This window comes from Vicia villosa, unplaced genomic scaffold, assembly GCF_029867415.1.
Source record: "Vicia villosa cultivar HV-30 ecotype Madison, WI unplaced genomic scaffold, Vvil1.0 ctg.000477F_1_1_2_unsc, whole genome shotgun sequence".
Classification (NCBI taxonomy): Eukaryota; Viridiplantae; Streptophyta; class Magnoliopsida; order Fabales; family Fabaceae; genus Vicia; species Vicia villosa.
In genome coordinates this window covers 59,166-74,424 of record NW_026705230.1, presented here as the reverse complement: position 1 = coordinate 74,424, position 15,259 = coordinate 59,166, and the positions used below count along the sequence as shown (strand labels likewise).

At 35.3% G+C, this 15,259-nt stretch overlaps 1 long non-coding RNA gene across 1 annotated transcript; it reads right to left on the bottom strand.

Annotated features, from left to right (window-relative positions):
* Positions 1–13,404: 13,404 nt before the first annotated feature.
* LOC131628762 (uncharacterized) lies at positions 13,405–14,903 on the bottom strand. The gene is made up of 4 exons (XR_009291894.1): positions 14,814–14,903; positions 14,502–14,596; positions 14,144–14,237; positions 13,405–13,476 (listed from the first exon to the last, which is right to left on the bottom strand). It is a non-coding gene; the product is annotated as an uncharacterized LOC131628762 (long non-coding RNA).
* Positions 14,904–15,259: the final 356 nt, after the last annotated feature.

The following is a 15,259-nucleotide window of genomic DNA, read 5'->3' as shown; positions in this document are numbered from 1 at the left end:
AAATCAATTTTACTCTAAGTTTCTTACCTCATAATGACCATAAGACTTATCTATAATGTGATAAACCTTATTTCCAATCCTTTCTTTAATTGTTAAAAATACTGCTTATTCTGAAAATGGATTTATAGCTGACTCCACCTGTTCCAGTTTGTTTATTGTTGATTAGAAAATACAATTTTTTGGGTTAATAACAAATGGTCTATTGATTGTTATTGAGAGAAAAAGTTAAGTTTTTTTTGTCTGAAAGAGATAGAAAGTTGATTTGAGTTTCTGGAATGTTTTTGTTTCATATTGATAACCGATAATTACATGATTCAATAATTTCAATCTCTTATCATTGTTGTGGTAACAACTCCTGTGCCAGCAACAATACAAAGAACAAGTTCCATGAGTTCGGTTCGCGAAGTCGGGGGAGAAATTGAAGAGGAACCTAATACAGTTGTGGTTGATGAGGCAATCTATGTTGTAGTATCAAAGGATATAAAATAGAGTAAGGTGAATCTTGTTAGAACAAGATTTGTTCTTATCAATTATCTTAGTTTTGATGATAACAATAATATGAATTTTGCTTAAGATAATATGGTACTCTAATCCAATGCAATTTCCCTTTCAGGAAATATATAAAGAGTACGCATAATTCAGCGCTCAGAAGATGTGTCTCAAATGGTTCAGCATGCAACATCAGAACATGGTCTGGCAAGACATCAGAAGATGGTCGAAGCAGAATCAGAACATGGGTCTATGGAAGCATCAGAAGAACATGAGATCAGAAGCACTGAAGATCAGAAGATGGTATCACGCTCAGAAGCACTTCAAGGTCAGAAGATCAGAAGATGCTGTGCACCAAGCTGTTTGACTCTGATGATATTCAAACGTCGTATTCACAAACATCAGATCAGAAGGAAGTACACGTGGCAGACTACGCTGACTGACAAAAGGAACGTTAAAGCTACTAAAGGCTACGTCAGTAGACACAGCGTGAACAAGGCTCGAGGTAGTTGACAAAAGCGTATAACATTAAATGCAAAGCTGTACGGAACACGCAAAGCATTAAATGCATTCAACGGTCATCTTCTCAACGCCTATAAATATGAAGTTCTGATGAGAAGCAAGGTTAACGATTCTGCACCAAAACAACTTATATCAAACTTGCTGAAACGCTGTTCAAATCTAAACTCAGAATCTTCATCTTCATCAACTCACTACATTGCTGTTGTAATATCTTAGTGAGATTAAGCTTAAACTGTAAGAGAAATATCACAGTTGTGATTATAGATTTTAAGAAGCATTTGTAAACTCTTAGAATTGATTACATTAAGTTGTAAGGAACTAGAGTGATCGGTTGATCAGTATACTCTAGGAAGTCTTAGCAGTTGGCTGAGCAGGAAGTCTTGGCAGTTGGCTGAGCAGAAAGTCTTAGGAGTGAACTAAGCCTAGAGTGATCGTGTTGATCAGTAGACTCTAGAGAAAGTCTTAGCAGTTGGCTGAGCAGAAAGTCTTAGGAGTGAACTGAGCCTAGAGTGATCGTGTTGATCAGTAGACTCTAGAAAAGTCTTAGGAGTGAACTAAGCAGTTGTTCCTGGAGTGATCAAGTTGTGATCAGAAGACTCTGGAAGACTTAGTTGCGGCTAAGTGGAAAACCATTGTAATCCGTGCGATTAGTGGATTAAATCCTCAGTTGAGGTAAATCATCTCTGCGGGGGTGGACTGGAGTAGCTTCGTTAACAGCGAACCAGGATAAAAATATTTGTGCATTTATTTTTATCGTCCAAGATTTAAAGTCACACTTATTCAATCCCCCCCTTTCTAAGTGTTTTTCTATCCTTCAATTGGCATCAGAGCGCCGGTTCTAAGGTGCAAGCACTTAACCGTGTTTAGAAAAGATTCAGGAAGAGAAAAACGCTTCATTTAAAAGATGGTTGATGAAAGTGAAAAGACTACATCTACATCTGGCTCTGCTGAGCAATACAACGGTAACAATGGTTATACTAGACCGCCGGTATTTGATGGTGAAAACTTTGAATACTGGAAAGATAAACTGGAAAGTTACTTTCTGGGTCTAGATGGTGATCTATGGGATCTTCTGATGGATGGTTACAAACATCCTGTGAATGCCAGAGGCGTAAAGCTGTCAAGGCAAGAAATGAATGATGATCAAAAGAAGCTTTTCAGGAATCATCATAAATGTAGAACTGTTTTGCTGAATGCTATCTCTCATGCTGAGTATGAGAAGATATCTAACAGGGAAACGGCCTATGACATATATGAGTCCTTGAAAATGACTCATGAAGGAAACGCTCAAGTCAAGGAGACCAAAGCTCTAGCGTTAATCCAGAAGTATGAAGCCTTCAAGATGGAGGATGATGAAGACATTGAAAAGATGTTTTCAAGATTTCAAACTCTTACTGCTGGATTGAGAGTTCTTGACAAAGGATACACCAAGGCTGATCATGTGAAGAAGATCATCAGAAGCTTACCCAGAAGATGGGGTCCTATGGTGACTGCATTCAAGATTGCAAAGAATCTGAATGAAGTTTCTCTGGAAGAGCTTATCAGTGCCTTGAGAAGCCATGAGATTGAGCTGGACGCAAATGAGCCTCAAAAGAAAGGTAAGTCTATTGCATTAAAATCAAATATCAAGAAATGCACTAACGCTTTTCAGGCCAGAGAAGAAGATCCTGAAGAATCAGAATCTGAAGAAGAAGATGAACTGTCCATGATTTCCAGAAGGCTAAATCAACTCTGGAAGACCAAGCAAAGGAAGTTCAGAGGCTTCAGAAGTTCAAGGAAATTTGAACGTGGAGAATCTTCTGATGAAAGAAGATTTGACAAGAAGAAGGTCATGTGCTATGAATGCAATGAGCCTGGACACTACAAGAATGAATGTCCAAATCTTCAGAAGGAAAGTCCCAAGAAAAAGTTTCATAAGAAGAAAGGTCTTATGGCAACCTGGGATGAGTCAGAAGATGATTCAGAAGATGAGCAGGCCAACTGTGCGCTGATGGCGGCAGAAGATGACGGATCAGAATCTACATCAGAATCAGATTCTGAAGAGGTATTTTCTGAACTTACTAGAGATGAGTTGGTTTCCGGTCTAACTGAACTTCTGGAACTCAAGTCTCAGATCAGTCTCAAATACAAAAAGCTGAAAAAGCAATTTGAATTTGAAACAAAGAAGCTTGAGTTGGAGAATTCTGAATTAAAAGAAAAACTTTTAAAATTATCCAATAATGTTGGATCTCCTTCTGATTCAGAAAAATCCACTCCCAGTCTGAACCATATTCTGAAAGAATATGATTTAAGTTTCAGAAAGTTCTTATCTAGAAGTATTGGCAGAAGTCAGCTAGCTTCTATGATATATGCTGTGTCTGGAAACAAAAGAGTTGGCATTGGTTATGAGGGTGAAATCCCATACAAACTTGAACCTGTTGATGAGATGAAAATCACATACAAGCCATTGTATGATCAGTTCAAGTATGGCCACTCACATGATATTAGGCACACTTCACATGCACAAAGTTTTCACATTACACACACTAAGAAGCATGTGACACAATCTAGGAAATATCATGAAACTCACATTAAGAATTATCATGCTGTTCCTCCTATTGCTTACAATGCTAAATCCAAGTTCAAACAGAACTTGAGAAAATCTAACAAGAAAGGACCCAAGAAAATGTGGGTACCTAAGGATAAGATTATTCCTATTGCAGATATCCTTGGCTGCAAGAAGGACAAAGCACAACATGTCATGGTACCTGGACTCTGGATGCTCGCGACACATGACAGGAAGAAGGTCTATGTTCCAAGACCTGGTGCTTAAGTCTGGAGGAGAAGTCAAGTTCGGAGGAGATCAGAAGGGCAAGATAATTGGCTCTGGAACTATAAAGTCTGGTAACTCTCCTTCCATCTCTAATGTACTTCTTGTAGAAGGATTAACACATAACCTCTTATCTATCAGTCAATTGAGTGACAATGGTTATGATATAATCTTCAATCAAGAGTCTTGCAAGGCTGTAAATCAGAAGGATGGCTCAATCCTATTTACAGGCAAGAGGAAGAACAACACTTATAAGACAGATCTGCAAGATCTTATGAGTCAGAAGGTGACTTGTCTTATGTCTGTTTCTGAAGAGCAGTGGGTCTGGCACAGAAGATTAGGTCATGCTAGTTTGAGAAAGATTTCTCAGATTAACAAACTGAATCTTGTCAGAGGACTCCCTAATCTGAAATTCCAATCAGATGCTCTTTGTGAAGCATGTCAGAAGGGCAAGTTCTCCAAACCTGCATTCAAGTCTAAGAATGTTGTTTCTACCTCAAGGCCATTAGAACTCGTGCACATTGATCTGTTTGGCCCAGTCAAAACAGCATCTGTCAGAGGAAAGAAATATGGATTAGTCATCGTAGATGATTATAGTCGCTGGACATGGGTAAAATTCTTGAAACACAAGGATGAGACTCATTCAGTGTTCTTTGATTTCTGCATTCAGATTCAATCTGAAAAAGAGTGTAAAATCATAAAGGTTAGAAGTGATCATGGTGGTGAATTTGAGAACAGATCCTTTGAAGAGTTCTTCAAAGAAAATGGTATTGCCCATGATTTCTCTTGTCCTAGAACTCCACAGCAAAATGGGGTTGTAGAACGAAAGAATAGGACTCTGCAAGAAATGGCCAGAACCATGATCAATGAAACCAATATGGCTAAGCATTTCTGGGCAGAAGCAATAAACACTGCATGCTATATTCAGAATAGAATCTCTATCAGACCTATTCTAAATAAGACTCCCTATGAATTGTGGAAGAATAGTAAGCCCAACATTTCATATTTCCATCCTTTTGGATGTGTATGCTTTATTCTGAACACTAAAGATCATCTTGGTAAGTTTGATTCCAAAGCTCAAAAGTGTTTTCTTCTTGGATATTCTGAACGCTCAAAAGGCTACAGAGTATACAATACTGAAACATTGGTTGTAGAAGAATCAATCAATATCAGGTTTGATGATAAGCTTGGTTCTGAAAAACCAAAGCAGTTTGATAATTTTGCAGGTTACGATATTGACATATCAGAAGTTGTTGAGCCAAGAAGCAACGCATCAGAAGCAGAGCTTCTTAGAAGCAAAGAATCTGAAGACCAAGTATCAGCTTCTCTGGAGGATCTAAGCATATCTGAAGAACCATCTGTCAGAAGATCATCCAGACTCATCTCTGGTCATTCAGAAGATGTCATTCTTGGAAAGAAGGATGATCCAATCAGAACAAGAGCATTCCTTAGGAACAATGCAGACTGTCAATTAGGTCTTGTATCTTTGATCGAGCCAACTTCTGTTGATCATGCTCTAGAAGATCCAGACTGGATAATTGCTATGCAAGAAGAACTAAATCAGTTCACAAGGAATGATGTTTGGGATCTTGTTCCTAGACCAGATGGATTCAATATAATTGGCACAAAATGGGTCTTCAGAAACAAGCTTAGTGAGAAAGGTGAAGTGGTAAGAAACAAAGCCAGACTGGTGGCTCAGGGTTATAGTCAGCAAGAAGGGATTGATTATACAGAAACCTTTGCACCAGTGGCCAGGTTAGAGTCTATTCGTTTATTAATTTCTTTTGCCACTCAACATAACATCACTCTCTATCAGATGGATGTTAAGAGTGCCTTCTTAAATGGTTATATAGATGAAGAAGTTTATGTCCATCAACCTCCTGGTTTTGAAGACTCTATGTCTCCTAATCATGTTTTTAAACTTAAGAAATCATTATATGGATTGAAGCAAGCTCCCAGAGCTTGGTATGAACGCTTAAGTTCTTTCCTTCTAGATAATGGTTTCACTAGAGGAAAAGTGGACACTACTCTCTTTTGTAAAACCTTTGAAAAGGATATTTTAATTTGTCAAATATATGTAGATGATATTATTTTTGGAACATCTAATGCTACACTTGGAAAGGAGTTTGCTAAGTCTATGCAGGCTGAGTTTGAAATGAGCATGATGGGAGAACTCAAGTATTTCCTCGGAATACAAATAAATCAAACATCAGAAGGAACGTATGTTCACCAAACCAAGTATGTGAAGGAACTTCTGAAGAAGTTTAATCTTCTGGACTGCAAAGAAGCCAAAACTCCTATGCATCCAACATGCATCCTAGGTAAGGATGAGGTAAGTAAGAAGGTAGATCAGAAGTTATACAGAGGTATGATTGGATCTCTTCTATATCTGACTGCTTCTAGACCTGACATTCTGTTCAGTGTTTGTTTGTGTGCTAGATTCCAATCAGATCCTAGAGAATCTCATTTAACTGCTGTTAAGAGAATTCTAAGGTATCTGAAAGGCACTACTAATGTTGGTTTAGTTTACAGAAAATCTAAAGAATACAACTTAGTAGGATTCTGCGATGCTGACTATGCTGGAGACAGAATTGAAAGAAAAAGTACTTCAGGAAGTTGCCAATTTCTTGGAAGTCATTTGATCTCCTGGTACAGCAAGAAGCAAGCAACTATTGCTCTATCAACAACAGAAGCAGAATATGTCGCTGCTGCTGGCTGTAGTACACAAATGCTCTGGATGAAGAGTCAGTTAGAAGATTATCAGATATTTGAGAGTAACATTCCTATATTCTGTGATAATACTTCTGCTATATGTTTATCTAAGAATCCTATTCTTCATTCAAAAGCTAAACATATTGAGATAAAACATCATTTCATAAGGGACTATGTTCAGAAGGGTGTTATTTCTTTAAACTTTGTTGATACAGACCATCAATGGGCTGATATCTTTACAAAACCCCTGGCTGAAGATAGGTTTAAGTTCATTCTGAAGAACATCAGTATGGATTTATGCCCAGAATGAGAAGATGAGAAGTTCTCATGTATGAGTATCTTCTGAAATGAATGTGGAACATTTCTTTTAATCAGAAGTTCTGATTGAATTCTTTTAGAAATTATGATTCGGTTATTACTAACGTTTCATTGTCTAAGTTGATTCAGAACCTCTTTTAAAGCAAAACAGCTGTTACGCTTTATCTCGGGATGGTAAACCTGTCGTTACTATTCATGGATAAGCGCGCGTGCAGTTGAAGGGACGCCGACCATAGGTAACTGTGCTAGTCACCTCATTTGTCTTTATTATCTCTCCTCACGTCACGTAACATTAAATGCTTTTCATCATTCGTTTCACTTTATTTTCTTTTAAATACTCTTCAAAATGGTTTTTGGTTTCCTATCTTTTTGTTTTCCTCTTAAAAGTTTTCTCTCTCTCTCTCTCTCGGTTTTCATTTCTTCTCTCAAAACCTAGCGTTCACCCTATGCCTGTTGAAGCTCCATGAATCAAAGGCGACAGATCTCTGTGCATCTCGGGATGGCTCTTCTAATACCTCTCAAGTCAGATTCTTCTTTGATGTTGTTATCAACTTTCACCCAAAGACAGAAGACTTTCTTGAGTTATGGGAGGAGGTTAAGAATGATATTCTTAACTTCTATGTTAAGGGAAAGCCCCGTTTGCAACATTAGCTCTCTGTCTGTGAACTGTCCCTCACTTCCTCCTTGGTTCTGGGATCTCTCCTACAGTGGAGGTTTCAGTCTGGAAGACAAGAAGTCCTCCGGGATTCTTGATGGGTTGACACAGAGCGTGTCTAGCTAGGGTTCTGTTTTTAATTTTTGTAGTCATTTCCTCTTTGGAAATTCTACTTTGTAATTTTCTTTTCCTTGCTGCTTCTGCTTGTTAAACATAGGAACCTTTTGTAATATCTTTTGATTATCAATGAAAAAAGTTTCTTTGTTTTACACTCCCGTGTTTCTATTTGCCTTATACATCTGATTTTTTTTTTAAATATTCTTTTTGATGCTATGACAAAAAGGGGGAGAAAGATAAATGATAAATGATTTGATTAATCTATCAGTTGCTGGGTAAAGGCTCCCACACATTCACTAACAAGAACTGCAAGTTCTATATGGTTTAAGTGTTTTGCAGGTACAGAGAAGTGAAGTGGATCTTCAAAGCAAACACTAGAAGCAAAACCATAAGAAGCGTTATTCTGTAAAAGGAATAAGCTCTTGGAAACTGAAGCAAGCTGAGTGCTATCAAGCTTCAGAAATCAGAAGCAAGAAAGAAGAATGAATCAGAAGCACTGATAATAGAATTTGAATATCATTGTCTATCTTGTTATGACAAAATTCTATTTGCTCTGATACATATAATGTTATGGCTCTGATACATTATTTGCTCTGATACACGTTTTTAGCCTAAATGCTCTGATACATTTGGCTCTGATACATATCATGTATTTGAATATACATTTTATGTTCTAACTCGTTCATGCTGACTTTTGTCGTTTAGTTTTTGTTCTGTAACATTTCAGGATGTAGAGATGCTCAGATGATGCTCTGGTACATTCAACAATGTTCTGATACAAATCTAGCATGAAGTGATGTTGGTAGACATTCAAAGTTCTGAAGCTATCCGAGGGAAGCAGAAAATCAGAAGATGTGAATGTTCTAAAAGATCCAGTAATTCAAGTTCTGAAGCTGTCCTGAATGGAAGCAGAAGTCAGAAGCTGTGAATGTTCTGAAGATCAAAGAAATTCAAGTTCTGAAGCTGTCCTGAATGGAAGCAGAAGTCAGAAGCTGTGAATGTTCTGAAGATCAAAGAAATTCAAGTTCTGAAGCTGTCCAATGGAAGCAGAAGTCAGAAGCTATGAATTCTCTGAAGACAGAAGCTTATATGATCGTCTCTACCGAAATAATCAGGGAAGTCTTTTATCAAAGTTCTTCGAGTATTTATTTCAGGGGGAGATTATTTATCTCAGGGGGAGATTGTTAATCTCAGGGGGAGACATATTCATATGCTTATGCTATAGCTGTGTAATTTGTCTTTTGCCGTCTACTCTTTCTGATCGCAAATTCATATCATTTATATATGTTTTTGTCATCATCAAAAAGGGGGAGATTGTTAGAACAAGATTTGTTCTTATCAATTATCTTAGTTTTGATGATAACAATAATATGAATTTTGCTTAAGATAATATGGTACTCTAATCCAATGCAATTTCCCTTTCAGGAAATATATAAAGAGTACGCATAATTCAGCGCTCAGAAGATGTGTCTCAAATGATTCAGCATGCAACATCAGAACATGGTCTGGCAAGACATCAGAAGATGGTCGAAGCAGAATCAGAACATGGGTCTATGGAAGCATCAGAAGAACATGAGATCAGAAGCACTGAAGATCAGAAGATGGTATCACGCTCAGAAGCACTTCAAGGTCAGAAGATCAGAAGATGCTGTGCACCAAGCTGTTTGACTCTGATGATATTCAAACGTCGTATTCACAAACATCAGATCAGAAGGAAGTACACGTGGCAGACTACGCTGACTGACAAAAGGAACGTTAAAGCTACTAAAGGCTACGTCAGTAGACACAGCGTGAACAAGGCTCGAGGTAGTTGACAAAAGCGTATAACATTAAATGCAAAGCTGTACGGAACACGCAAAGCATTAAATGCATTCAACGGTCATCTTCTCAACGCCTATAAATATGAAGTTCTGATGAGAAGCAAGGTTAACGATTCTGCACCAAAACAACTTATATCAAACTTGCTGAAACGCTGTTCAAATCTAAACTCAGAATCTTCATCTTCATCAACTCACTACATTGCTGTTGTAATATCTTAGTGAGATTAAGCTTAAACTGTAAGAGAAATATCACAGTTGTGATTATAGCTTTTAAGAAGCATTTGTAAACTCTTAGAATTGATTACATTAAGTTGTAAGGAACTAGAGTGATCGGTTGATCAGTATACTCTAGGAAGTCTTAGCAGTTGGCTGAGCAGGAAGTCTTGGCAGTTGGCTGAGCAGAAAGTCTTAGGAGTGAACTAAGCCTAGAGTGATCGTGTTGATCAGTAGACTCTAGAGAAAGTCTTAGCAGTTGGCTGAGCAGAAAGTCTTAGGAGTGAACTAAGCCTAGAGTGATCGTGTTGATCAGTAGACTCTAGAAAAGTCTTAGGAGTGAACTAAGCAGTTGTTCCTGGAGTGATCAAGTTGTGATCAGAAGACTCTGGAAGACTTAGTTGCGGCTAAGTGGAAAACCATTGTAATCCGTGCGATTAGTGGATTAAATCCTCAGTTGAGGTAAATCATCTCTGCGGGGGTGGACTGGAGTAGCTTCGTTAACAGCGAACCAGGATAAAAATATTTGTGCATTTATTTTTATCGTCCAAGATTTAAAGTCACACTTATTCAATCCCCCCCTTTCTAAGTGTTTTTCTATCCTTCAAATCTGATATGGGAAATTCAGATCTCTGGTGGAAAGAGGATTTTTATCCTCTTTGTTCATGTGCTTGCAACAATGATCCCCTTGAGTAAGTTTCTACCATATTTGAAATTACTTGGACTCAAACACCTTAACACCATATTCTGTTGATATGCTTATGATTTATGAATTTTTATAACTAATTTTAATACACTATTAAATTGGTTTGCAGGAAGTGGTTTCAGTGTTTTACTTTTGAAAACACTATTAAATTGATGCCCTTTAACTGGTGTAAAAGTACTATTAAATTCTTTAATAATACTAACTTTATGCAACACACTCTACATTTTATACAAAATACAACACCTACTGCACCTATAGTCTGGCATACCTTCTTCAAAAGTACATCCATAATCTTTTAAGTAAGATTTTCATACACGTTTTCTTATACATCACAGTTCCATCTCAACATTACAAACTTTTTAGTTTAGCTACTTTTTCAAATACAAGGTTGCCTATTTAGATTGTAGTATTATTTTTTTAAACCAATAGACATATTTCTTCTGTTGAGTTTAACATCGAGTTTGGCTATAGTGGTGGGGTTCAGAGTGATTCGGATTCGTCTTCTGTTGTGGATTGTCAGCCGAAGACAGCTCTCAATCTTGATCTTAACTTAGCTCCATCAATGGACGTTTAAAATGGTTGGATCTGATTCAGTTAGAATTGAATGGTGAGACTCAATCCAAAAAGATGGTTAGAAAGTTTGTTGTCTTCTGTTATATATTTTGTAACTTCTCTTCTTCTTTTTTTCTGAAATTTTGTTATGGATATGTTTGTTTATAGCTTTTTTATTCTACTTTTTGGTGCAGGATTTTCTTTTACTCTCTGCAGTTGGGTTGCTTCTTTTCCATGAAATTCTCTTCATGCTAAGATTTTGTTTTGCTAAGTTCTCTTTTCTGTTATGCCATTCTGTTACGAATTTTATGTGGCATCAAACCGATGTAGTTTAGCTTGAGTTTTGCAGAACTTATATGTCGTTTTTTTTTAATTGGTGAAGCAGACTTTGGTCCGGTTTATTTTGGTTTTGGTGTACCGGTTTTGTATTATGTAGGTTATTGGTGTAGTTAATAGGATGTAAAAAATTGTTAGTCTATCTTATGCAGAATTTGGAATATTGTTGGTTGAGTTTCTCTTTTCTTTTCTGCTGCAGGATCTTTGTGTATATATTTATTATAAAAAAAAGAACTATTTAAATATGATATTAAAGTATAAACGTACAACTATGTTTGTGACTGTCAATTGCAAAAGTTTCACAGGTTTTAGAGTTGTGCAGAGCCATACATAGTTTAGGTAAAAAGGTGGTGGCGTGGAAAAAGCAACTAACACAGAGTTGCACATTGTTTTTAAACACATATACTTAGGCATGCAATAAGTACTATATTTTAAGTAAAAAATTGCTATACATTGGTGTTGTCAGTACAACTACATGGGTATATAATCATATGCAATATATGTTGTAGACTTAGTTACACAAATTAAATAAATTTATACAATAATTAGTTAACTAGCAAAGTATGGCTAATTTTAGTCACTAAATATTTGTAAAAGAAATATTCAAGTCAAAGTTATTTTTATCCACGATATTTGTGAATGATTAATCTTTTTAGAAGAAACATTTCAATAATGGTAATATTATATTTGTCTGTCATCAATTATTTTATTTTAACTTTGTATTCATGATATATAAATAAGAATCAAGTAATAATTAATGAAATTAATTATATTAGTGTGTATACCCGTGCGTGGCACGAGATATAATTTCATATGTTAACCACTAAAGATTCACTTTCTACTACATTTTGCTTTCATCTCACATATCCCAAATGTTCTTATGGACCTTGCACCACATTTTCATTCACGGATAATAATTTTGAGTAATGATTTGAGCTATGTCAAACAAAACCAAATAAATAACAAACCAAATTTTCTACTAAACATATGAAGTATATCACATTGAAAATACATAGGAATAAGTGAAAATCAGTTCGACTTGGCTTATTTAATGATACCACCCGTACAACAATATTACTTTTGTTATATTGGTATTTATCATCATGCAACGGCTAAGCATTACAAAAGATACTACTCCCTCTGTTCCTTTTTAAGTGTCGTTTTAGAAGAATTTTTTTGTTTCTATTTAAGTGTCGTTTTATAATTTAATGTTATAACTTGTCATTTATACCCTTATTTTCTTAATAACTCCACCTCAAATTTTTCAATTAGTTATTGGAAAAAGAGAGTGTATGATTGAATTTATTTAGAAAGAGAAAAATAAATAAGGGTATAATAGGAAAAGTAACTCTAATAATCCACTATCTTGGTTGAAGAGCTTTTTGCTAAAACGACACTTAAAAAGGAACGGAGGGAGTATATAATAGAATCAAGTTAAAAATGAATAGTTGAATGCCTTACAAAAGATACATAGTAATAGAATCAAGTTAAAAATAAATTATTAAATGCCTAATAAAATATGGTACGAATTTCTAAAGTTTGATATGATTCTTTTTTTTTAAATTCTCAATATATATCGACTGAATTAGTTGACCGTAAACCTTGTGACATTATCAAGCTCACAACCGGGTCAAATTATTTCATAAAAATGAGTTAATGATGGAACTCATTAAGAAGTTGCACATGTATGCATTCACGATGTAAATATTGCCTTGCAGTTAGCAGCAACATGCTTTTCAAGGGAAGAAGCCTTAGACTTGTAAATAGAGACATTTTTATACATCACATTCTTCGACAACATCAATTCTAGCAACACCACCTGAAATAAATAATTCCACATGAGTTCAAACTCTTATCAACAATACACATAGTGCAAAACTCTACATCCACTAACTCTACTACCATTACACCACTAAGCTATATAACACTATAAAAACATAGGATACAACCAATGTATAACAAAACCATATCAAGTCTAAGTTATCAAACCTTTGAGAAGAGGAAAAGCGGCATCAACCAACTCCATATCGATTCCAAGTGTATAACAAAACCATATCAAGTCTAAGTTATCAAACCCAAAATCCGAATAAGTGGAATGGGCAAAGCAATAGAAATGAGACTACAAACAAAGGTATAAACATACCTGGTACAAATCCTTGTAATAATGACCAGTATCCTTGGAACATCTACTGCAACAATATTAAAGACTTGAGGTATGACTCTATACCTTTAAAGAAAGTCAAATCATTACTAAAGGGAAAAGAAAGATGATCTGGTATGAAAAAGAGGTGCAAAATTGAAAACATATTACACTCACATAACCAAAGTGTTCAAAAACTAAAAAGTGAAAACACAGATAAAGCTAAAGAACATAAAGCTTAGAGAAAAGTTCAGAAGATTTTTCGATATTTTCTTTTGTAAATCAAAGGTAAGAAAATTAAAAGACTTTAGTGTCATGAAAGAGTAAAATATGAAATCCATCTATTAAATAGACAAAATATAGTGCAGTTTGGAAATTGCAGAGAGGATATGCACATGGCTTATGTCAAGAGATCACTAAATTGTCCCAAATACCAAACAATAGTACTAATACATAGAGGTGGACAACCGGTCGGTTCCATGTGAAAAATGCAAATCCATTCATAACCGCGGTTGACACATCTACACCCATCACCGGCAGTTTGGGACAACATATTTCTCTGGTGAAAGATTTTTCGGATATGCGGGTGTCCGGTTTTATTGGACAAACTAAATCTCAGATTTCACACTGAGAAGATATGAAAAAAATGCAGCAAAACTATATGCATAATTTTAACACAAGCAAAACTATAAAAGATAAAAACTTTGACATTATTGACAATGGTAATCTCATAAAGAGTATAAATACAACTTACAAAATCATGTAATATTTTGGGTTATTTTCAAGAGCTCTTTGATCTTGGGTGGGAGTCAAACGTCCTCCTTGAAAGTTCCATGGGTGAAGCTGTTCTGCAATTGAAAAACATTTCATTAGAAAAAAGATTATTGACAAACTAAATCTACACCAACAATGTAACAATAAACAAAACATCTTAATCACCATTATGAACGTGATTATATCTTAAACCTATAGCAGATCAAGATCCAAACAAAACAAATAAAGCATTTGGAAACAAACCCATTTTTTAAAATCATAAAATTATAAGCGAATCACTCTAACAATAATGTGCCATCACATAAAATTTCTGTTTTGAATTCATATCTGGTACAAACCATAAGTGAATAACCCGAACAACAATGTCGCATGATTCCTTTGCATGAGTGATTGCCTGGACCAGTTCATCTCTTTTGGAGGTCATTTCAAAAACCTAATACAGAACCGAGAAGTCAAAATTGAAAATTTACCTGAGATGAACGAATCGAAAGAAGTGTGAATAAGAATCGATGAAGTTGATACGATTTATAAAGATAAAAGCAAAAGAATTGAGATAAACTATTTGAAAAATAGGAGCTACGATTCCATTATGAATTGGGAGAAGATATAACACTGATGATGAAAATTAAAGGATTGAGAGAAGAAATAACATTATGATGAGATGATTCTGGTGACCATTGATTATGAGATTGATTGATGAGATGATGAATTCAAGGGTTTGTATTGAGAAAGGAATAACATTGGTGATGTTATTAATTAGGAATTGGAAAAGAAGCAGAACAAATATAACTTGAGTAATACGGACTTACGGAGTATGTCAAACGATATACATGAGTTAATTAATATGATTTCATCTTAATTTATAGATAACCAAAAACAATGTACCGTTTTTAATTTGCTTTTCCTAAGTTAATTAATTAATATAACCAAAAAATTGAATAGTTTTTATTTTGCTTCTTCCAAGATAAAAAGGAATACGCCCAACATTTAATTTGTTTCTCTTCCAATTTGCTTTTGTTTAATTATTAATTATTAATAATAAAAAATAGATTAGTTATGAATTAACAAATTAAATAATTAAAAATATAATTAAATA